The sequence below is a fragment of the Phasianus colchicus genome, chromosome 16, assembly GCF_987193195.1.
Source record: "Phasianus colchicus chromosome 16, bPhaCol1.hap1.1, whole genome shotgun sequence".
Classification (NCBI taxonomy): Eukaryota; Metazoa; Chordata; class Aves; order Galliformes; family Phasianidae; genus Phasianus; species Phasianus colchicus.
In genome coordinates, this window is record NC_143451.1 from 4,790,152 (window position 1) to 4,814,223 (window position 24,072).

Here is a 24,072-nt window from a genome sequence, read left to right on the forward strand (position 1 = left end):
TGTGATTAAAAGGGGAAAATAATTGTGGCAATTTCTATGAATACAGCCTGTGCGTGCATATTTGTGTTGCTTCTTTGCTGCTGTTAAATAATTCGACCTTTTTTTTTTTTTTAATTATATGCAAACAGATTTCACTGTTTGTAATTATCTACTGTCATCAAAAGCGAGAGCTGCTTTGAAATGTAAGCTTCTGTTATTATACGTGATGTATTACACAGAAGTGATACATCTCCAGTCAGTAGCACATCAGCCCAGTATTTGCAATGTATCCCCTTCTATTAATACATTGACGAGGCTGCATCACTGATTTATTGTATGTAATTAGCAGTGACTTACTGATACGTGTCTAAGAATTAAATCTCTGTGAATTACAAGCAAGGTATGTTCCAGTAATGTTTAGTGCTCACTCTGATGTGACCTGCAGAAATCAATCTGTAATTCTCACCTCTCTTCTTTCTCAGATGTCTGAAGAATAAGATGAGCTTTCTCCAGTGGTTTAAAAAGTCTGAGCTCAATTATATCATGTTTGGAATGAACTGCAGAACATTTATGGAAATCACTTAGTCTCCAGCTAATACTACAGTCCTTAAGTCGAACTGTTTTTAGGCCAAGAATCATCTCCTGAGGGATGAATGCATTGCAGGTGCTGGAGAGCCATTCATCTAGAGGTCTGAAAACAGGAAAAGATGATATGCTGCAAATTCTTTTTGTTGTATATAAATAATACATTTAAGTTATCTTTCTTACCATGGTTTCAATCTCTTCTTTCAAGGCAAGTAACTAAAATTTTATGGATCTTGTTTAGTAATGCTGGTGGGAATAATAGTAATTATGCTCTGGTATTTCTTGTGGGAAGTGGGACTGAAAAAGCAGAAATAGGAAATTAAGCATTGTGAACACTGCAGTCAGTGTAATCTTGTTAGAAAACTTATCCTTTATCCACTTGTGATAGAGAAGCCAAAGCAATGGACAGTTCATTCTGCATTTCAGTTTGGTGAATTACTTTGAGCCATGAAATATGAAATATAACAGCAGCGTAAAAATGAAATTTTGATGTGAAGAAGCAATCAGTAACTATATGAGCAAATGTCATGTTTATAAGTTTAGGAAGTGGTTGAATTTCTAAGTTTGGAGGTGGTTTGCTTTGTAGAGTTTGAAGCTCTCTTTTCTTTTTTTCTTAATGCACACGAATTGTAGATTAAAACACACAAAAAGAGAGGAGCATATGTGCTACTACAAACTTTAAGTAATTAAAGAAGGTGAAAATGATAGCTGTTATGATGATGAATGTGGGGCATTTACAAGCAGTTTGCAAAGTATTTGTGCAATGCTTTGAAAAATAATTCAGGAAAATCGTGTGCTTAGTATTTTTATTAATATCATAGTACTGAAGAATCAGAAACAGCGAATGCTGTCTGATGAGATGGTCAGTACAAATAAAAAAAATTCTGCTCCTTATTGAAACTCTATCTGGTTCTGATATAAAAGAATGTTTTTAATCTCATGGACTTCCCACAGAAGCTAAAGCACAGGATTCACGCAAAACGTAGCTTAGTGAAATAAAGGAGAAAAGTTAAACTTATAATGATGGAAATATACAAATCTGTTGTTTTGGACCCAAGTAAATTAAAATACGGATAAGATTTAAAACTCTTCAGAAACTTTAGAATATGCACTCCCTTTAGCTGCCTTCAGAAGTTTAAAGTTCTACATCTTAGAATTTATCTCCAGATACAGGACTACAGTAATCAGAAACAGTACATATTTGTGAACTTTTAAAGGAGTCTCTTATTACAACATCTCATTATACATCTCATTTGAATATGATTGAAATGAAATTGATTATCTTCAATGCTATTCACTATAATTAATTTTATAGTAAATTCATCTAGGGATTACGAAGGAAAAAATACAAAAAGAGAAAAAAAGAACTGATTAATATACTGATTGTGAAAGTAAAACAAACCTTCCCTATTGTATCTTAGAGATAAAAAAAAATCACTTTTTTCATAAATTGATTTTTGGAATACTTTGGTGCCTTACATTTTGTAGTGGAAATGCTAAATCATGGCCTGAAGCAGTGACTGAGCACCTGGTGGGAAGACAGGGCCAACCCAGGTGCAAGCAATGTACTGAGTGACTGGAAGGGCTGGAGCCAGGATCCACGCCTTCCCAGGTGGATCCCTTCATTAAGGGTTGGCAGTGGAGGTAAGAGTTTCTCACTGGAGATGTCTGCCTACCTGAGGTCTTCCAAAGGTAAGGAGATTCTTTCCTTTGTTTTTGTATTTGGGCATATTCTCACTTGTTGTAGCCTTGGACTGTGTTGTTCTGCTGTCACTGTTGTGCTTTCCATCGCATCATGGAGTTACACCTGTCTAGAGCAGTTATTAGAAACATTCACAAATTCAGAGAGAAAGGAAAAGAAAAACGTTGATAAGATTTGCTGTTATTTTTAATTTTGGCCCCAATGATAGACGTCACTGCTTCCTCTTCCTTTAAATAATATTAAAACTTCACTTGAAAGAATGTGAAATTAACCAGATTAGTTAATCATATTGATAGCGTGCTGCCTCCAGACTTTGAGTTTGCCCCCTTCTTTTTGTGACTGTGTCAGAGGTGAGCAGTAGGAACGCAGAAACCTTTATTCGTACTGTGCGCAATATTCTGAATTTTTGAATACTTTTATTATTATTATTTTTTTATGCAAGCACTTGGAATGTGGAGATAACTTTTTCTTTTGTCTCTTGCTGGTTCATTTTTCTTTTTAATGTTCTCTTGCAAAGTGTTGGCAGGTCTACAAATGCAACTATCCTACCTATTTATGTACCCACAAGAAATTAGGCAGACTTTCTGCATCGGAGAAATGTTAGGGAAATGTTAAAGACAGAGGTAAAAAGAAATTTGTATTTATATGTATCTTTACTTGCAAGATTCTTATCTTCTAGAAAACCAATAGAAACATTAAATTTCCCATAGATATAAAGAACAGATAGTATAGCAGGGCGAATGAATTGAGAACTCCTGACTCAGTCTGTCAGAACTTATTGTTGCTGTATATGTGACTCATGTTCATCCCCAAAGGTAAAACAGTCACTGCAGCAACCAGGGAGCAGCAGTGCTAGTGCTCAGTGCACAGGGAGGGCCAAATAATCCCTTAATATCAAATAATCATTAACACTTGTATGGGAACTGTTGAGTCCTGGCCTGAGCCACTGATTGAGCACCTGGGAAAGGACCTGGTGAGCCCTGGGAGCACAGGTGAAGGCAATTCAGCTGAGTCTGAAGGGGTGGAGCCTGGCTGCATCTCTCTTAGACCTCGTTTATGGGCTGATTGCCACTGAGGATCTCTAGTTGGAGCTCCCTCCCTTATGGAGTCTTTCCTGTGAGCCTGTGTCTTTGGAGATGGGTGAGCATCTATACTTTCCCTTTGAAATACCATTCTATCCCCGCTGGTCCCTTTGCTGTTAAACACTCCTGTGTTGCCCTTCCACTGCGTTGATCTTTCAGATTTTAAGAACGCTCTTCTAAGTATTTGATTGGCTATAGAAAGGTGTCTTTTTGAGAAAATAGATTTGGATGTCTTTTTTTTTTGCAAGAATTGTGCAGAAAGCTGTTTTGTGAGGATGACATTGCAGTCCACCAATGCACTTGATGCAGCCAGCTGGTTTTCATTTGGTGACAGAAGGGCTGTAGTCAAACCATGATCCTGTGGTATGCTCAGCAGCGTGGTACCAAATCTCACTGAGTTGTCAAATTCTTATTCAGGGGTCACTGTTAGTTTTGTGAATCATACTGAATGGAGTGGGAATGCTTAAAATGAGTGTTTTATGATAGGGGGAAAAAAACAAAGCAAATGAGAAGTCATTTCAGCACCAGTTAATTCATTAAACTGTTTATTCTAAATGTTCTGAAAACAAAGAGAAATTGAGAAGGGTTTTTAGCTCCTTTTTCAGATAGTAGAAATTTTAATTTAGGAAAGCATAAAAATAATTTTCTAGGAGAATAGTAGCTGCTGTCCTACTAAATCGTTGTTTGTTGGGTACTGAAATCATCCTGAGTGACACAGTGCCCCTTTCTGCCTGGAACTGCCTCAGAGGGGCTTAAGTGGATCAGACAGGTAGACGAGCCAGTCTAGATCCATCACTTATCTGACATCAGTCTCTTACTCAGAGAAAACCTTGATCTCATTTACAGCAGTTAAGCTTTATCCCATAGCTCAAGTTTTTCTGACTGACAATTTTAACAAAACCACCATAAAAATTCTGGAAGTGTGTGATCCATCATCACTGAAATCATAGAATCACAGGATGGCTTTGGTTGGAAGGGACCTTATTAAGGGCCATCTGGTTCCACTGCCCTGCCGTGGGCAAGGAGGCACCTCTGCAAGTAAGTGCCAAATAAATTTGAGTTTCATTGGACTTTTAAGCCCATTTACAACTTCTGCAGTCATCTGCTTTGGGAATGACTTTTAAAATGAATTTTGCCTTTCTGAATGATTCAGATAAAGCTGTGCAATTGTGTAAAAGCACTTAAATGTTGCTCAGCTTCTTGTGGAAGCTGGCATGCACCTACAAGCATTTATTTGCTACAGCTCTTGTACACTCTGCTTGTCAGATAATTTTAAGTAGAAACGTATCCTTAAATGTGCAGAAGCTTCTGTCTGTCCTGTCACCAAAAGAAATGCTTTTGTGTGATGGATGGCGTTGGGTTGCTATGTACACTATGCTTTCATTGCAAGCCTCTTGGTGGTTCAGCTCTGTGGCTCCCCTGCTATGGCCAAAGCCGTGGCCCCATGCCATCTTGGCAGATGGGCAGGAATACAAGTAGCCAAGAATCTGTGGTGCCACCACACGGGTCTCAGAGCGTGCAGCTGCACCTGAACCAGCTAAACAGATTCTTGCCCAGAATTTATGAGCAGCAAGTTGTGATTGCACCATGGCCATTCTTAATCTCTCCCGTGGGGTGACCTTAGGGATGTGGGAGTGATGCTGTGGCAAAGAGTTTGCAACTCAGTGCCTAATTGCAGACATCTGTGCTACTCATCTTGCAACTAACTGTTTTTATTTTTTTTAAGTGTTCTTTTATTTTTTTCATTGTATTTTTAACCTGTCTTGTGACTCAAGAACTTATTGTTCACAGCTCAGGAGTTTAAAATTAAAATCCTGGATGCTGCTTTATTTTCTATTTATCTCACAGCTGTGCGCTCAAATATGAATCAGTGGCCTGGAAAAGAGGAGGCTCAGGGGGATCTCATCAATGTCCATCAATACCTGAAGGGAGGGTGCTAAGAGAAGGGAACCAGGCTCCTTTTAGCAGCTCCTCTGGTCTGGTTCTGGGTACAACCCAGAGCACAGCAGTTCCCTCTGCCCATCAGGCAGCACTGCTGTGCTGTGCTGGAGTGCTGACACAGGCTGCCCAGAGGCTGTGGGGTCTCTCCTTGGAGCTGCCCATGGGGCTGAGCCCTGGTGTGGGTGGCTCTGCTGGGGGTGGAGGGATCCAAGGTGCCTCTGACTTCATCCATTCCATAACCTGTGATTCTGTCAAAGAAAGTTATGTATAGGATATACTGCGTGTGAATGGGGGGAGTGAGTATTTGCCATAGTGTCTTCCAATTCCATGAAAGTGATGCTGAATGCAGAAAAGAATTCAGATAACAGGTCAGCCTTTTTCAAACTTTGAGTAATTTGTTTGTTTCTGTGTTAGTGTACTTGTTTTAGATTTTGGTAAAGAAATATTGTATGAACTGAGATGGACGCAAGGTCGTCTCACTTATTATGTATACACCAAAATTTATTGGAAAGAATGTGTTCTGGTTTCAAGGGTTAAGAGAATATTTCAGCTCTGGCCTAGAATGGTAGTCCACGTGAGTTTGGGGAATAAATAGCAGTTAATGCAAATCTATGTTTCTGGCTGTGACAAATGCAGATGTTACACGTTCCAGATTTAAGATAATTCTCTAAGGCTTATTTGGCACATCACGTGCCTAACCCCTTGCAAAGTTTTGGATTTCAACATGAGCTGTTGCCATACTTCGCAGTAGATGACTGTTCATCCATGTCTATGTCATTACATTGCACCCAATAGTTATTAAATAGAACCGATTTATTTCTCTTACACCACTTTCACTATAGTTTCTACTAAAACGATGGGTGCAATATTTGTTGAGTAATTATGTGGAAGACTATTTATCGTAACCAATTTATAGTTGCAACTATTTTCTAACTCTTAATTATGCACTGTTACAAGGGAAATGCAGCAAGTGAAAGGGTACTGACATTCAACAACATACAATCCCAAGTACTTGCAGAAATATTTCAGTTCTTTCATGCTGTGTGCTTCTGGTAGAGTTCAGAGCTCTTTGGTTTTAGGGAGGCTGACATTGTCCATGAGAGCTTGAAGATGTTTATATAAAGCGACAGAAGCTGCAGCACTTAAATAATCAGGAGAGAGGAAGAGAGATTAAGTTAAATTCTAACAAGATTTTTTTTCTTATGTTGCATCACTTCCTATTTTCATCATAACAACTTATTCAGATTAAAAAAAAAAAAGTCCCTGCGAGCGATCACACTTACTAGCTTTTACTGCTCTACTACTTCTTGTTTATGCTGGATTTTATTGAAAAAATATTTGGAAAGTAAGAAACGTCAAGTCATTGTTTTCTACTCAGCTTGGTTACTCCTTGTATTTGTGCTTTTAATCTCTGCTTCTGAGAACCTTTTCTCTGGAGGATCATTCCCATCCTTATTTATCTTTACAAGAGGTTGGAGTTTCTGCCTCAGTTCCTGTTTGTTGGCTTGTTTTTTCCAAGTATTCACTTCAAGTAAAAATTTCTCAGTCTAACAGTATTCTGTACTTCCTAGTAGAAACCCCCTCCATTACTAGTTAGGTTTACTGCTACCTTTTGGTTGTAAAGCTGAGCAAGAGGTTATGTGACCAGGCATTGCTATTCTTAAGTCATCATTTTCCTCCGTGAAGCCCAGGAGATCGGTGTGAGTGATGGGATTCTCCAGGCTCTGATTTCCCATTTGGATGCCTATTGCATTATGCTGAAATAATTTTCTTTCATATAGCCCTACTTTCCAGTCTGTGCCTAGATGCCCTTCAGGGAGAGGGCGACTACAAAGCTGAAGAAGCAAAAAGAGCTTAGCTTCTAGAGGATCTGCGTCATCAGTGGGATAGGGGAAGCCACTTGTTGCATTAATAATAATCACAATGATGAGAAGAGGCAATATGAATCTAGCAACAACGTTTAGTGATTTTGCTAATGAAAAATCTTGAAGCTTTACAATTGTGTCAGACAAAAATATACGTAGATTCCTTACATCCAGAGTTAGCCAGAGCATAAAATATTCGTCATACTGAGAACTGTGAAGTTTTGGATAAAAATTCTCATGAAAATGAATGTATGCAGAATATTTTTAGGAAAAAAAAAATATCAAAGCTCTATATAAAAAAGTTTGATTTCACTTGTAACAGCATTTTAAATCATCAGCTTTGGTTAAGGCGCAGTCCAGTTTGGCTTGCAGAAGAGCTGTGCGTTATGGACTGCATTAACTGCAGTACTCTTCCAGATTATTCATGAAATATCAAACAAGTTCAACTGCTATGAAATCATTCAAAGCAGCAAAACATTGACTTGCAAGTCAGATTCAGGTCCTGTATTTTGTGATATGGTTGGTGTGATTTATTACAAATGCTCCAGCCCTGGGAATGCTCAAGACCAGGCTGGGTGGGCAAACTGTAGAGGAAAGTATTGATCCTTTGTTAATTGGTAGATGTGAAACATTCTCTTTCAAGATGGCCGAGAAGGAGGCAAAATAAAATTGGTGTCAGAATATGTCCTAAGACAAACTCATTTTCTGCGTTCTTGCAAACTGCATAATTTATTCATGTATTTTTGAAGGGTAAGTGAATGAATTGATGCATTTTGCAGATTTATTCTTTGTCTTCATTGTATTTCTTTTTCAAGGCATGCAGAATGTACACCGGATCTTTGATCGTGCTACACCTTTAATTTTTAAGAGCCTACGTAAGATTGTGTTTTACATTATGCATTAAGACACTTGTAATTAGGAACTTGTGGTAATGACCCATTCTCACACAAAGTAGCTCTGATCCTTGTTTTCCATTAACTGCGTTCAGAGTTTATTTGCTGAGAATTGGGTTTAATTCTATTAGCAGGAATTGTGAGACATTTGCAAGACAAGGTATATTAGCATAGCACTTTGCTTTTAATGAGAGCCAAAAAGCATTTAGGGGAAGAGCTAATTATTGGAGATTTTCCTTTTAATAAGAAAAGTTTAGCTAAATTTTAGTACTCTGCTCTCAAAGTCCCTTAAGTTTTAATTACTGGCTAAGAGAAAATAAACTGGATTGCAAAAATTCTGTGGATGTTTTATGAAAGTTTGTACACTGTGTTTCTGAGGGCAAACTGTGGGTAGAGGAGCATCTTGTCTTGCTGGTAAACAAAATGAAATCAAAACAGGGTGACGGCTGTATTAGGATTTGTACGAATCCTTCTGTTTTTCTTTTTTTCCTCTGTGGATTTTAATTATAGCAGCTGCTCTACCAGAGATGTTTCATGGGTGGAAGAGGAAACAAACTGAAGTCAAAAGAAGTACTTTCTATATAGGAATGCCCCAATGAAGGCCCCATCTCATTTCTCTGTAATTTCTGGTCTGTTGAATTTCCTGCTTGCAGCCTCTTCATATGATGGACCCTTTCTCTTTGGATGCTGGGAGACTGGTTGTGCATTGGTTGCAGGCCATCCTATGGGACGGAAGATCAGCATGTAAATCCCAGCAAGGGAGTGGAATTAGCATCACCCCATTACTGGAGTTTTAGCTGTTTAGTGTTATCTCAGTGTTAACAAACAATATCAGAGAGAAAATGAGAGAAATACGTAGACCCCAGTGTCACTTGGCTTACAGGTGTAATTCACTTTGCTTTAGTTACATCAGTCAGGCTTTTGTCTCCTTCATCTGTGGAACTTCAGAAACCCAAGTGCAGGATTAATGTTTGTTTATTGCTCTGTCTTCCAGTCTCATGACTTCTGAACAACCCTGGGTGTGTTCATCACTGCTGTTTTTTCTGTTATTACCATCCCTCCTTCTGGTTATTTTGTTGATCTGGCATTTTCGGTGCCTTTTGTGTTTTTTTCCCAGACTTCTAATTGTTGATGCTGCTACCACGCACACTGCAATCAGTGTAAGAGTGCTTTTTCTAAGTTTTTCTCATGGTATTTAAGAACAGAATACATATTTTGATGCTTTACAATTCCTTAGTCCTGTTGAATTGACTTAAGGTGCTGTACTGAGTATTGTTGATGACTATGTACTATTAGTCTTCAATGACACAGAGCTATGATGAGGATGGCAGAGCTCATACTGGCATGTGAGCATTTCTCCCTAGAGTCACCATTAAGTTAAACAGAAATAATTAACAAACAGAAACAATACTATGTCATCCTGTCCAGAAAAGACGAGTGACAGAGAGCCTGCAGTTCTTAAAGCATATCATTTCCTTGAAGACTAATGCCTGTAACCTTATTTTCTAGCCAGTTCATGGAAAGCAATTGTAAAAACAAAATAAATTTACTGAAGTGGCAACTCTGACAAATACGAAAGTGCACTGAAGTTGTTCTGCTGAGCTGTTACCAACTTCAGCTGTCTCTCACCAATAGAAACTATCACTGTTTAAGATAAAGACTTTGCTGAACTAGTTTTAGATGGTGTGCACTGAATAACTTAAATACACTGGGCTGCTGACTCAGGAAAGCACAAGGGCAGGAAGCTGTGCAAGGAGACTGGCTCTCAGAGGGAAAGACTGCAGATGTGCTTCAGAGGACTTGCAAAGAGTAGTAAACCTTATGCATAATATGCGTAAGAGATGCAGATGGATAGATTTCATTTTCTAAAAGCTCATTGTAAAGTGGGTTTGCAGAATCCCCCTTTCTGCACTCTGGTTTCTTGTTGCTGCATTTGACCCTTCATACTGAGTTCTGGGCAGAATCTCTCTGAGAAGTCAGGATGTGTTTGTGGAGGGGGACAGAAAGCATGTCACAGATAGCACAGCATCCTCTGCCAAGTAATTAGAATAACGGCATGGCAGCTGATTGATGTGCAAGTGCTTCTGTTGAAGATGGTGCAAACTGTACAGATGAAAAAACAGCAATTCAACAGAGCTAGGAGGAAAGCTCATACAAGACTCGTGGTGGAAAAAAGCTGATTCTTTACTTCTTCAATTCCAGAAATCATTCAAAGAAGTGAGTAACTTTATATCTTAGCTTAGTTACTCTGTTGAATCACTACAGCTGATTTCCCTCAGCATATAAACCTGTTTATACCAGTGCAGGATTAGCTATTGGTGCTATGATGTGACTGTGATTTCAAGACTGAGTCGAATGATTTAGTTGTAATTCATGGCCTTTAGTTGTAATTCATTGCCATCTCGGAATCAGCCACGCACCTACCTCCCCTCTCACCCTTCAGTCACACTAGGACCATCTTCTGATTGTTCTCTGGATTAAGCTGGATTTAAGAGTAGAAAAGAAACAACACGTAAAGCAGAGCTAATTGAGTCCTTTTTGGGCAAGGTTGGATTTGTAACATTCAATAGTTTTGATTTAAGTGATGTTTGAAGAAAGAAAGTGAGGGGTTGAATTTAAGCATGTTTCTCAAGACAGATCGGTATGTCATTGGATTCATTGATGTAATCAAAACTTACATCACAATGTTTGTATAAGGTGGCAAAAGTTACTGCGTTCTACAAAGAGTTTCATTTCAATAGTCATTTTAGAGTAATATGCTGGTAACTCGGATTTAATTATCATCTAAGAATTCATTTAAAAATAGTGATTATAATGATGAAAAGTTTTGACCCATCATATATAGAGTGACATGCGGATCTGCAAATCAGAAAATAGAAGTCTAATAATTTTGCCTGTGAATCAGATATTAAGGAAAAAAAAAGGCATTAAAAGCTTTTGAATGATTTCTGTTGCTGATACTGATGTGTTCATCCAATGATATCGTTACAAGAGCAAAAGAAATCCAGCAATCTTGGAGAATCAAGCCAGGTTTCTCTAAATCAGAACTCAAAAAAATCCTCAAGATAACGGAATTGTCAACACTCAATAAAATGCTTTTCCTACAGTATGGGCCCAAATGATCAAATATATTAAAGACAATATTGTTAATTACATATAAAATTTGATTGATTATAGAGAACAATCCCAATAGGTTCAAATATTCTCAGATTAATGGAAGGGCAAAGCATGCAAAGAAAAGATTTGCTGAGGTCTGTGTGCTGGCACTTTTATCCTTTCTGCTAAGAGGAGTTTGTCACTTCTATGCCTTTTTTTAGCGCAAATTCAAAACTAGACAGCAATAACCTTTGAACTGTACCAACAATGAATCTTACGTTTGACTTCAATGAAGGATAATCTAGTGTGAAATTCTTTTGGTCACGTTTCAAAGATAAATTCAAACTATATGAGGTTTACCAAGAATGAAGGATAAAAGATGATGTTTTTAGGACCCATAGGCTTAAGCATGTCATTTTAAGACTGTGACTGGATGCACGCATAGAAATGAAAACTGAAAATAGTCTTTACAACAGACAAATTCTTATGTACTTTGTTAAGGGATGACTTCAGAGAGGCAAATAAAGAGAAATATGTTCAGTGAATTTAGTAGGTCAGCTGCTCAAAAGCGGCTTGAGATTGAGCTTTCTTTATCTCAGTAGTATGTCCTCAAAATACTATGGAATAAATGTGTTGGGAGAAATACGTTCAAAGTCATATAATGGATATTTTGTTCATAAGCTTCACAGACAAAGATATTTATCTTCCTGCTAATTAATTATGAGATGTTTGCAATTTCCTAAGAAGTTCTGCAAGACATTAAGGTAGCTAATGGTCTTCGTCACATCTCATGAAACATCATCAGCGTGATGTATCTGAACTAGCATTTCTTGTAACAGCATTACTGGGGGTAAACAAAGTTCAAGGATTTTTCAAATAACGTTTTCTGTTCGTGCTTAAGAGAAATTTAAAGCAATGCTTATTGTCAGGAATGAAAAAAGGGTCCTTAGAATGTAAGCTGCCAGGATCTCCAAAATGCAGACTGTAAACATTTCACTTCTACAGTGACAGCTAAGTGAAGTTGCCTTGCTCATTATCCATAAAGAAAATGTGGTACAGATGAGCTCAGAATATAAATTCATAAGGAAATAGAGAAAACTTAACTCACTTCCAGGAAGAAATGTGGTTTTTTTATGTTGAAAAATTGAAAGAAAATTTACTAAGGAATGTTTAGCAAATATCTTTCCCAGGACAAAGACATAGAATGTTTTCTACATCAGCGCATATTATTGTACATCTGTGCGGTGCCGGGTTCAGGTTGGCTGTGAGTCGATGCATTTTGTTGCTTCTTAAGATGCACTGAAAAAAATAGAAGTGGTAACGTAACACTGCAGTGTGTGTGCCCTTTTAGTGAAAGAGAACTTACATTTGTTTTATATTGATGTGAATACAGAATCTGGTTGTTGTTGTTTTTCCTGGGTTATCATTTTGAACTGATGGAGCCCTATATTGTTCCCTTGGTCTAAAAAGACGGAAGGGTCTCATTCAAGACTCATCTAAAAGCAGGAGAACTTTGACCTGTTTTCTAAGAATCTTCTCTGGATTGAGATCAGCACACAGGTCAAACAGATGCAGTTTAATCAAATAAAATGTTCATTTGTCTGCTAGAGTTTTGTTTATATAAGAATGTGCTTTGGAAGAAAAAACAGACAAGCTGAAATGCACACAGGTCACGTTTGGTATTAGTATTACTTCAGGAACTTTTTGTTTTTAATAACAAGTGTATTTTGGTCAAAATAAAACCTGATTGTCTGAAGATCCTATTCCATGACCCTTAGTTTTCTCTGGATAAAACAGAACTGAATGCACTTAAATGCTGCTTTTCTGATCTGTTAGAAGTTTTTAACGAGGCCTGACTTCTGATCTTTTACACACAGTATCTACTACTGATGTTCAAGGGAGTTTTAAGAGGAATATTGTAATTCTTTCACATGGACTTTTTTTAATCATTCATGCATTAACTCTGGATTGTGGGGCAGAGAGCTTGTATAGAAATCTAATTATTCTGAATACACCATGTGTTGAAAATTTCCTTTGTGGAGGAGGAACTATTTAAAATTCCCACATACTTAAGTGCTGGATTTTATCAGTTTTCTTGATGCGTTTACAAAGTTTGTTCAGGCCTTTTGGTGCTGTATTAGAGAAAAAATAAAAGAAAACTTGGAAAAAAAATGGACTTATAAGTTTGGACATCAAAAACAGGTTTCCTTCTATTTAACCCTTCTATTGTTCAAATCAGCTACCATCATTTTGCTCCCATTTTCTCTTCAGGAAGATTGAGTATGAGAAGTGGTAAAACTTAAAATAGCAATATTACTGAACACAAAATTCACAATTTGAAAGTATGTTTTGCTAAACTCACTGAAATCTGAAAAATTACTCATTTTCTACTTTCTGTATCATAACTTTTTCCTGGTTGCTTCTACCTGCAGACTGTGGCTCCAAGCCTGCATGTAATGTATAAACTGACTCTGGTTCTTGGAGAGAAATAAAGTAGGAAGGGAGCAAAAAGTTCTTATGCATGTTCTCTTAGATATTCTTTCTGTAAGTTGGTGAATATGCTTTGCTTGTCTAATGGTTTTGTAAGGACCAAGCTTTCCTGTTTGTCTTACCTACCTTCTTACACTTGTATTGAAATGCAATTATACTGAACCAAGAACTGCATCTTGGTTCACATCACAAAATGAGAGGCAACAATTCTTTCATACAGTTAAGTTTCCGGCTTTAGGAGGTCACAATTATTATTTCCTCAAATAAAGATTATTTACATAGGTAAGAGCTTGTGAGATGGAGCTTAAGTGTTAAGCACAGAACCTCACAGAAGCAAGCATTCGAAGTAGTACAAATGACAGCGATTAGTACAAGCAGTCTGTTGGCTGATTCAGGTCATTTCATGTCTCCTTTAATAACTTCAAGATTGATTTAGAAAGCTAGGCATTTCAGCCCGATGCTATCAATTTCCCAGTGCAAGTGACTGCCTTTTGTCTGATGTTTAAAAGTATGACTCAAAATTTTGAATTTTCTGATACATTGAAGCTGTGTTCACTGTAGCTTAAGGTACTACTGTATTTTAAATAATGTGTGTTCTAGCAATGTCCCTCAAAAATAGTAAAGCTACTTAAAAGAAAATACTTTAGATAATTAACTCTTAACCAACAGCGACCAAAAATCTTAAGCGTCCTTTTGAAGTAAAGCTCCTGTATATTGCTTTATCTTAGTGCATTACTTACTTCATGGCTTCATCACACTGAGGTACACTCAGCCCTATTTTTAATGCAATGTCAAAGGTGTGGTTGTTACAAGATGATTAAGGAAGTGTTTATTTGAGTTTCCACCTATTTCAATCCTCCATAAACAAGCTACTGCGTCCTGCACATCCTGCCTTTGGAAGCATTCGTGTTTTACTCCTCTAAAGGCTTCACCACAATAATCTCATACAGGTTTAACAAAGCTAAGCATAACCATGACAAGCTTGGAATACTCTTAGGAAAAAAAAAAAGATGGAAAAATATACGACTGCTTCTACCTCAGTGTAACAGAGAATGTGAACCACATATATACCAAAGCTGTCAATATCAGGAATAAATAGTAGCTTATAAATGACTTTGAAAATATACTGCATAGAGGAACGAAGACTTCTTTTTATTTTTCTGCTAGGTTTGATTTGATGAAAATACCTGACTTATGTGTTTTGATGAGGATGTGAATAATGGAATTTAAAATTGCAGTAGCTCTTCTCTTCCAATGTTTGCGTTTTCGACTGAATGTATTAGACAGGGCTTTTCTGTTTGTCTGGTTTTGCCTCACCTCGTACAATGACAACCAGAAGCAGCTCTAGTTTAGCACAGTACTGGAATGTGGCACTAATATGGTAACATCTGTTCACTGCAGCAGAGGTACTGTGACCTTGGTGTATCACCATTAATTTCTTGAAAACAAACCATCCAGAACTATTGCTAGTAGAAACAATTTGAAGAACATCAGCATCTAGTCAAACTTATTTAGGCTTTGACATTGATAGAAGGGTTGTTGCTTTTCTGACTGAAATTTATCAAGACAAAAAAGGAAGGGCCTTTGCTTACCTAAGTATTGCAAAAGTGCTTGGCGCACTGGGGATGCTTTTACTCACACCTGTGAAAGGTGTAAATGAGTGTAAAGACTTTAGAAAACCTTGGCAACTTCACAGGTTTCCTTTTTATTCGGAACACACACACACATTGACCAAGAACTTTGTCTTCATTTTTGCGTGTTACAGACTCTAACCACAAGCATATCAGTTATGTAAGTGGCAGTATGTTCCCTCAGAATATGGGCATCTATGCACGTACCAGGCCAGTTCTTCAACAGATAGAAATCAGCAAAGCTCAGCTGGTTACAGCACAGCAGTGCAGAGGTAGGGGATGTTGCTCAGGGCCTTGTCTGGAGGAGTGATGAAAGTCTCCAAGGATGGTTCTGGTGGGTCCAACTGTGGGCAATCTTTTCCTGTCTGTTTCCCACCAGTTTGTCTACAAGAGATCGTACCAAAACCATTGAAAATGAAGATAAATAGTGTGCTCTACTCTCCCAATGTCCTGGATACTACTGATTTCATCACAGAAGGCAATCTGTGTTTTTTTTTTTTAAACAGGATTTGCCTGTTGTAAACCTGTTCTGGCTCGTTCTGATCATTTCTTGTCTTTTCTGTGGCCAGAATTAGCTTCCAAAAAGACGTTCTCCTTTATTTCCTGGGGACCGAGGTAAGGCTTAGCAACGCAATCCAGCTCCCTTAGCACCCAACTTGTCCCATGTCCGTATTTCCAGTGTACTTCAGAGGACCCACATGCAGTCTCCCTGTACCGTGAGCTTTGTTGATGCCCCAATTGAGCTGGGAGACCCAAGAGTGGGCCCTGGCAATAATGGCAGGGAGGCTGAGTCAGTGAGCTGTAGGGTTATTATTGAGATAACTTGGGAGAACCTTTCAGACTGTTCAAAGGAAAGAATTCATGTCATGTGTTGGTGTAACTGTCACCACTGTTATTTATAACCCCTATTTTGCCCTGTGATGCTTGGAATTTTTCCTTGCTAAGGTATCTTTTATACAACTTTTGTTTTCTAAATAATCTGTTCTTGTTTGTTGCGTGATTTCAGAGAGATGCTGAGATATGCTTCAGGCAATTAAAAGGTTATTCTCATCAAGAGTATTGGTTACTGGCACTTTGCTAATCATCTTTACGGTCCTTTATTTAACAAACAAACTTTACCTTACTAATCATCTGCAACTGAATTCCAAAGCAACCACAGAGACAGAAAAGGTGAGGGCAAAGGGAGGCTATTGAAATTCATTAAGCTCCTGAAAGTTTCCAGAGATGTGGACTTCCTTGGAGTTCTGAGCCACGCAGTTCATTGTTAATGGGTTACTGGGTTAAGTTCATCATAATGTTTGACCTGTTTAGGAGCCTGATGATGTGTGAAAACCTTGCTGTCAAAGAGGAGTGATAGTGGTGCAATTGTAGGGGCTAATGATTCTGCTGACCTAATGTCCTCATACAGCTGCTTTCTATTACTGTCGCTTAACTGGGATGTTGTAGGCTCAAGGGACTAACTTTCTATAATGAGCTGGCTATGCAATTATTGCAGCTACTGCAGGACATTGGAGTTAAGTCTACCTTCTTTTTTTGCTTCATCGTTTGTTTTTGTGTTATTCTGGCATAATGTGAATATTTAAAAAAGAATTGAGCTTACTGCTTGGAGGTGAAATGGATGGTGCTGGTTCTGCTTCTGAGCTATTGTGAAGCAGAGATGGGAGAAGAGTAGTTTCATTTCCTTACTACTCTCTCACCTGTGTTCTGTATAATGGCACAAAATTATTGTTGTGAAAAGTAAAATTTGCTAGGTCTTTCTGTCTGTTTTCATTCTAATTAATTTTCTTCTTGCTAAGTTAAGAAGCTGAGCAGGGAGCACCAAGGCAATTTTTATGGGAATCCGTGTAAAAGCTCTCAGTGGCTTAACAGTTTACTTAAAGATGTTTTGCTTATCCTGGATTCCAGATATGGCTTATTGCATATCGCTCTGAATTGTTCATGAACTTCAGCTATCTAAGAAGCAGGAAATCCTGCTTTTGGTTAAATTATGGAAATTGAAAAGATTGCCACAGGTTGTAATGCAGGAGTATATGTGGATATTTAGTTAGCAGTATGGATAAATCAGGCTTAGATTTACTTCTAGGACAGCTAACAATTTTCAAACGTTTTCATTGTTAACAAAAGCTTTGTACTTCTTATGGTCAACTAATTATGTGCTGCTGTTTTCCTTTATTATAAGTAGTGAGATTTATTCCCAATACTGAAGGGGGAAAAGTTGGAAGCTCTATCCAGTGTAGCTTCTTCTGTAAACGTGCAGTTAAATTTTGAAAAAAAAAAAAAAAAATCTTTTTATGTCTGCTTTGTAACAGACACGCGAACATGCAGCATCCTTTGTGACGGGCAAAAAGAAATGTTTGAGGATCTGTTTTCCATCAGTTGACTTAGATTACCCAACAGAAATAACAAAAGCTTTTGGAGCAAATGGGAGGCTCTCAGTCCCAGTCAGAGCAGAGATGCGTGAGTGGAATGATGGCAGCTCCTGGAACCTGGTCAGGGCTGTGGACTCGTGCTGTGCTAAGCTGCTGGAGCCAATGCTGGGAGAGCCAAAGCTCTTTGGTTCTAGCAAAGATCCTACAGATATCCTGTCCAGAGTGCACAACCCTGGTGTGCACAGGATGTGTGTGTATTCAGTTGTGAGCTTCAAGCTGGACCAGCTGGTAGGGGATACAAGCTTGAGATCTGACCCTAAGTGTCAGTCAGGCAGGAGCCATGCCATGGGGATAGAAAGCAGTTGGCACATCCCCCAGCCTGGGTCTTGCCTAACAATGAACAAAAGTCTTCATAGTGGTGAATTATACATAACAGCTCCACACTTTGTCTTCTGTTTATATGGCAAAATTAGTTGAAGTATCTTATGCTGTCAGCCAGTATTAACTGAGCATCATAACTACTCCTATAACGTAGCTGAGGGCAGATGTGTTTTTCATCAGCTGCTTACTCATTTTCTGTATACTGACTGAGCTTCCATATGCTTGGAGTGATCTAATGCTGTTGTCCATAGCAGTAAGTAAACTGAGCAAAATTTAATTAAAGATACGTATCTAGAAATACGATTCTTGATCCTACCTGTTCTCTATTCCACTCGTGTATGTCTTTAATATATTGAATCCCTTTAATGGGCAGTCATGTGCAACTGATATAGACAGAATATTCTGTCTGGTGTTGCGCAAGATCTGGTGAGAAAGCCTTAAGGTATATCCAGAGAGCTTTTTGGATGGGTTTTCAGGAGCAATTGCCTACAAAGAGCATTTTACCCACCCAGTTTTCTGTAATGATGATTTGTTAGTTTTGAGTCAGACGAGTTCCCCACGTGGCATCGTGTGTATCCATACAATGGCTTATTCAAGTAGTTAAAATTTAACATTCTGGTTTGTCTATGTGCTTTTATGTGGGTGCTCACATGAGTTTTCTTAGCTGGCTTAATTTGCACATGACATTTTGAAGTTAAACTTCAGCTTTTAAACATATAACTATTTATTTTCAGCGCTTAGATGACACCATACCAATTTTCTCCTTTTCTACAGGCTATCAGTTTGGCTTGCTTGCTTACTGCTGTGAGGGGAAGAGCTGCTACGTAAATGCCTCTTCAAGTCTTCCCAGCCAGTTTAACATAAATAAGTCCAAGTCTGTAATTACCAAATATTATTTAGTTCAGAGTTTTATCTTAGCATTAATCACAATATTAAGAACACAGACAACAAAAGAAACCCTTACGTGGGTGATTGTTAGATCGAATCTCACCTTCCTGGTAAAAACTAGGTTTTTAACTTGGTGTAGTGTTTCCTGGTAGTCCAAAGAATGTAGAGGTAAAACTTTAATTTCAGATCGCTTTTTAAAAGCGACATTGGAAAGCATGAAGGCAGTGATTAGAACCTAATGAATCCTAACTGGCTTAGCAGGGAGGTAATAGCTCTTGCATGCCTATTTATGTATGCTTATGGCAAAGGAGATATTTAAATGTGTTAAATGAACAGTTTAGATATATAGCTCTATTTATCACGATTACTTCACTAAATTTGACTAGCTGCAGTTTCATGTTTCATAGACATGGTGCTTTAGGAAGTAATACAACATGGATTTGCTTATTTTCTTAAATTTGATCAACATTAAATTGTCAGACCTTACATTTTGATGTTATTAAAGGGACAGATTTTTATGTTGGCTTTTTTTTTTTTTTCAGCTTGCTTCACTGCTGAATGTTTATCAGCATTCACATAATGAAATGCAGAAGTAGGGAGGGATAATCAGCATAAGGCCAGTTTCTCATACACCTGTTACAAGATAGCTCCAACAACTCAAATTCTGTTCAGCAGCATGGAGTGTGAATCACAATTAGAAGTATGTGCTGAATGCTCAGGAAGCAGACTAAGGGCTGCTCCGGGCGAATGAAAGAGGGAAAAAAACAGTGGGCAATCAATCTTGCTTGTCTGTCCCAACTCACAGTGAATTCACATATTAAGAAAAGGCTGCTGCACAGCTATTATCAAATCATAAATTTACAAATTTACAAATTTCCTAAACCTAGTAAGATGAATTAAAGTAGTATTTCACATTTTTGTATAAATACCAAGCCATTCATAAAGCCCTGTTGCTTTCCTGCCCTTGAGGAAATCATAGCTGTGTTACAAGTGTGTCTGTGTACTGCACAGTTCTGGGGAATCAGAGCTATGGATGCATGCTTCTTCAGGCACCCTAAGAAAAAACCTTTTGAAATGCTGAAGCAAGCAAACAAACCTAGCAGTTTAAACCTAGCAGTTTAAAAGAAATCTTATCTTATTTGCAATGTTATCCATTTGCAGCAGTAGTCACAGGATTCCTTATGCAGAATGGGAAGTAACTGAGTGTGTACAACACTTATGAGTAGTAGACATTTTTAAAAATATTTTTAATGATGATTTTTCTCACGTGTCTTCCACTGCACGTACACACAAATCTATAGTTTCCCTGTGAAAGTGGCATATGACCATGTTTTCTATGCCACACAGGGTTTTCTAGGGGAAAGGGAGGAGTCCCTCACCCAAGCTACAGTTTCTCGTGCTGAAATTGCCTCATTATTTAGTAGTATAAAAAATATCAGAGAGACAGCAAAAGAAAGTAAAAGAACATTACACTTAATACAAATCACTGCTAAGAACAATAAGCTATGGCAGGTAGAATGAAGCCACCTGCCTTAGAAAGCAAGATCCAGCAGTTGCGACAGGCACGTTGCTTACACTCCAGTTCTCTTTATTCTCTCCATGGCTCATCCTCATCCCCACCTGTCTGTGAGAATGAGCTTGACATGTCAGAAACCAAAAAGTGGGAAAGCAGGGAGAAGGAAGACAAGAGGAAGAAATTTCATGATGTTAATTTAGATGTGAATACTTGTAATATCATAAATTATTAGCAGATTTTGTCACTGTCTCCTGTTGAGGCTAAGAGTCAGGTAGCCATTGGTATGCCAGGTAGGATGGTAAGCACTTATTGCCCTGGGGGGAATAAATAAAGCAGTTCAGTGTTTCAGGCTATGGATCTCTGTGTGTGTTCTGCTTAAGGAGCAGGATATCTGGCAGTGCTTTCCTGGAGGATTTAATTGAGCAATCACACTGTGACATACAGACAGTTTTTGTGAAAGCCTACAGCAAAAAGTGAGTTCCAGGCTGCTATTCTTTCCCAACCACACACGTCTGTACTCTCATGTCTTCATTTGCTTGTTTCTCAAGTGTGACAGAAGGTACGGCTGCTGGTTAGAAATCAGAAGTTTGAGGAACTCTGGGAGGGGAGCAGGGCTGGTGGGAAGAAGAAATCAGTTACACAAATAGAGCAGTAAATATCTGTGTTAAGACACGTAAGCAAAAAATAAAAATCTTTTAAAACTTTTAGGTAATTTTCAAGTTTTCACAGACTGACAGTTCAGTGCTTTCGTGTATGTAATTTGACATACAGTACTAAATTAATGTTTCACAAACTAGCTTGAGGAATGTCATTACTTTAAATAGAAATGCTCCATCGCTGCCTTCACTTATACAAAGATGAGTATCCATCTAGTCTGAGAATCACTGCAGAATTTCCAGAAATAACTCTGTACCACTCTGCCCTGTAGCTTGTCCTGGTGAATGTTTCACTCATGTATAGCAGAGAAGGTTGCAGTGCATTCATACCGGATACAAGTGTCAGTATGGTGCTGCATTGTGCCAAATAATGCTTTTCTTAGCAGTGTCACTATACTGGCATTGCTGTATTGAGTTATTTTTCATTTCATCTGATAATTTTTCAACAGTATGCTTGGCATAACAATGTGCTAATGAAATTTGATTATAAAGAGAAGCTGCAAGGAACTGCTAATATAGAAAAGCCTGGTGTGTTATCCAGGAAGAGATGGATGGTTTAGAAGATTGGTAAAAAAGAAGTGAATTAATGTTAGTAATACCAAGTAAAAGGTCATACTTCTAGGAATTAACAAGAATTCAACTGCTGAGCAGGGATTTATGAGATAATAACTTGGTGAAGAAAGATCTGGACATAATAATATATCCAGTGATCCAGTTGACCACTGCGGGGCTATAAAGCAATGGAAAAATATGACTGTATAAAAGAGAAATACAATCTTTGGACACAGAAGGTGAATTATCAAAATGGAAGAGAATTTAATTACTTTGGAAGGCAACAGAGTCCTTGGTTGGAATAGTTATATTGTTCACTTGTAGTCACATTTCTTACGTATTTGATAGAGAGATAAGCCACTCTAAAAGATGGTTTAGAGTAAAATTCTTGTGAGTATCAAGAAACTCGCTTCAAATTCTAGCATTTTAGGTTAGATTTTGGGTACATCCTCTACAGCATATGTGTCTAGTCATTTCCTCCAAGAAAGATTAAATTGTAGTAAACAGAGTGAAGCTCTACTTTATCAGTAGAGTTTCTTGTGAGGACGTGCTAACAGTGTGATGGTTAAGCCTACTGGATTGATAGCAGTGGATGGATGTGATGACTTTCAGACCTCGTCCTGGCCTTGTTGAAATTGATGAGGTTCATTTAAGCCCGCTTTTTAAGTCTCTTGTCCCTTTTTCCTAGACCATCAGCTGCCCCATTCAACTCTGTGTCATCTGCAGACTCGCTGAGGCTGTGCTCAATCCCATTTTGTCGCTAATAAAGATACAAAGTGATACTGTTTCCCAAAATGGGTCTGTGTGAGATATCACTTTTCACTGATAGCCGCCTGAATGATAAGCCATTGACTACAACTGTTTGAATGTGGCCATCCAGATAATGTCTTATTCACCAGTCTACCATTCAAATCCATCTCTCTGTGATTTAGAGACAAGGATGATGTATGGGACTGTCTTTTTGGCTACGTACACCAAGTCCCATTCAAAAAACACCAAGCTCTTCTTCCTCCCTGCCAACTGGATGATGTTTGGTCAGTTTCTTTTCTACTCCTTAAAGCTGAGTAGAAACTGTGATATTCGTGAGAGGTGATTATTAATACTAATGTAAGGAGAGATATTCTCACATAGGTAGACTTACAGCTAGCTAGGTATCAGTCTTGATGTTCTGAAGAGATTATTAAGGGTTTGTCAATGTAGTAAAATGGTGACAATGTTGTAACATGAACATCTAACATTTTTTAGAAATGCAGTTTAACAAGCTTCACAGCATAACAACATCATCATGCATGCTATTGAACCTGTATTTTTTATTAATCTATGTCTATTTTAAGTGGTTTAAGAGCTCAAGTTACTCTAATATCAGTGAAAACTATGTCTATTGCTAGAACAGATTTTTGTGCAAGTTTGTGATAGTAACTAAACCTGTATTTTTCTGTGGTTGACTTCAATTTAGTTCCCTGATTGGCAAAGACAAATTGTTGCTGCAATTCCTTGGCTGTTCAGGTGATACTAAGCACAGCCTTGGTTGCAGTAAGTCAGAATTAAGTAGCGATTGTGTGATAATTTCAGTAAAGAAGTTGAAGCTTGTATGTTCCTGAATGAAACTGGTATATGTGGTGCACTGAACTTGCACCTCAGTCCATCTTCTGAATAAGAGAGAGAAAGAAAATAAGGTTTTAAGGCTGAAATAAAGACAGGGACGTCACTTTCCGGTTGCTGCCGTGGGCAAAACAACCTCAGCTTGTGCTTGTAGCACCTGAGAATGTGATAACTGTACAAAGCTGTGCCATGGGAACTTCAGAGTAGACATTAGGGGAAAATTCCTTAAGCTGAGGGTGCTCAAACACTAGAGAGATGGTTGATGCCTCACAGTGGTCAGTGCTCAAGAGAAATTTGGACCGTGTTGTTATTAATATGCTTTAACTTTGGGTTAGTCTTGAGGCTGCAATTAGACTCATGATTTTTGTTGGTCCCTTCCAACTGAACTGTTCTAAATTGTAGAACAAAGGCGGCTTGTTTTTAAAAACACATCCTGGAGAGTGTCTTGATTTGTTCAAGGAACTTGAAGCTGTGTTATTCTTACTTTGTTCAGGAAAAAAAAACGAAAATATATTTTTCTAATTCTGTTTTGTTACATTTTTAACTTTTTTACTTTATCATAATTTTTCTGTTCTTATGCACATGACGTAAATAGTTAAGTCACAGTATAAAAGTGAAAAAATGTTCTCTTCAGTTTAGTTTTTTCAATTCATTACAAAGAAAACCTAAAAAGCAAATAATCTCATTATTGTTTCGTCGAATAGGTACTAATGCTTTTTTTTTCCTGTAATTTTCCGGTTTTGATGGTACTGGCTGAGGTAGGAAATCTTGTCTTATACTGAAGGAAGGTGAAATGCTAAATAGTTATCTGTGGTTTTGATGGTGTGGGTAACTTTCTTATGGT

At 38.0% G+C, this 24,072-nt stretch overlaps 1 long non-coding RNA gene across 1 annotated transcript in view; it reads left to right on the forward strand.

Moving 5' to 3' along the window:
- The first annotated feature begins 2,222 nt into the window (after window positions 1-2,222).
- LOC149915737 (uncharacterized) overlaps window positions 2,223-24,072 on the forward strand; it is an 87,920-nt gene continuing 66,070 nt past the window's right edge. Inside the window, exon 1 of the long non-coding RNA XR_016471578.1 lies at window positions 2,223-2,256. This is a non-coding gene — a long non-coding RNA (uncharacterized LOC149915737). The remainder of the gene's footprint in view (window positions 2,257-24,072) is intronic.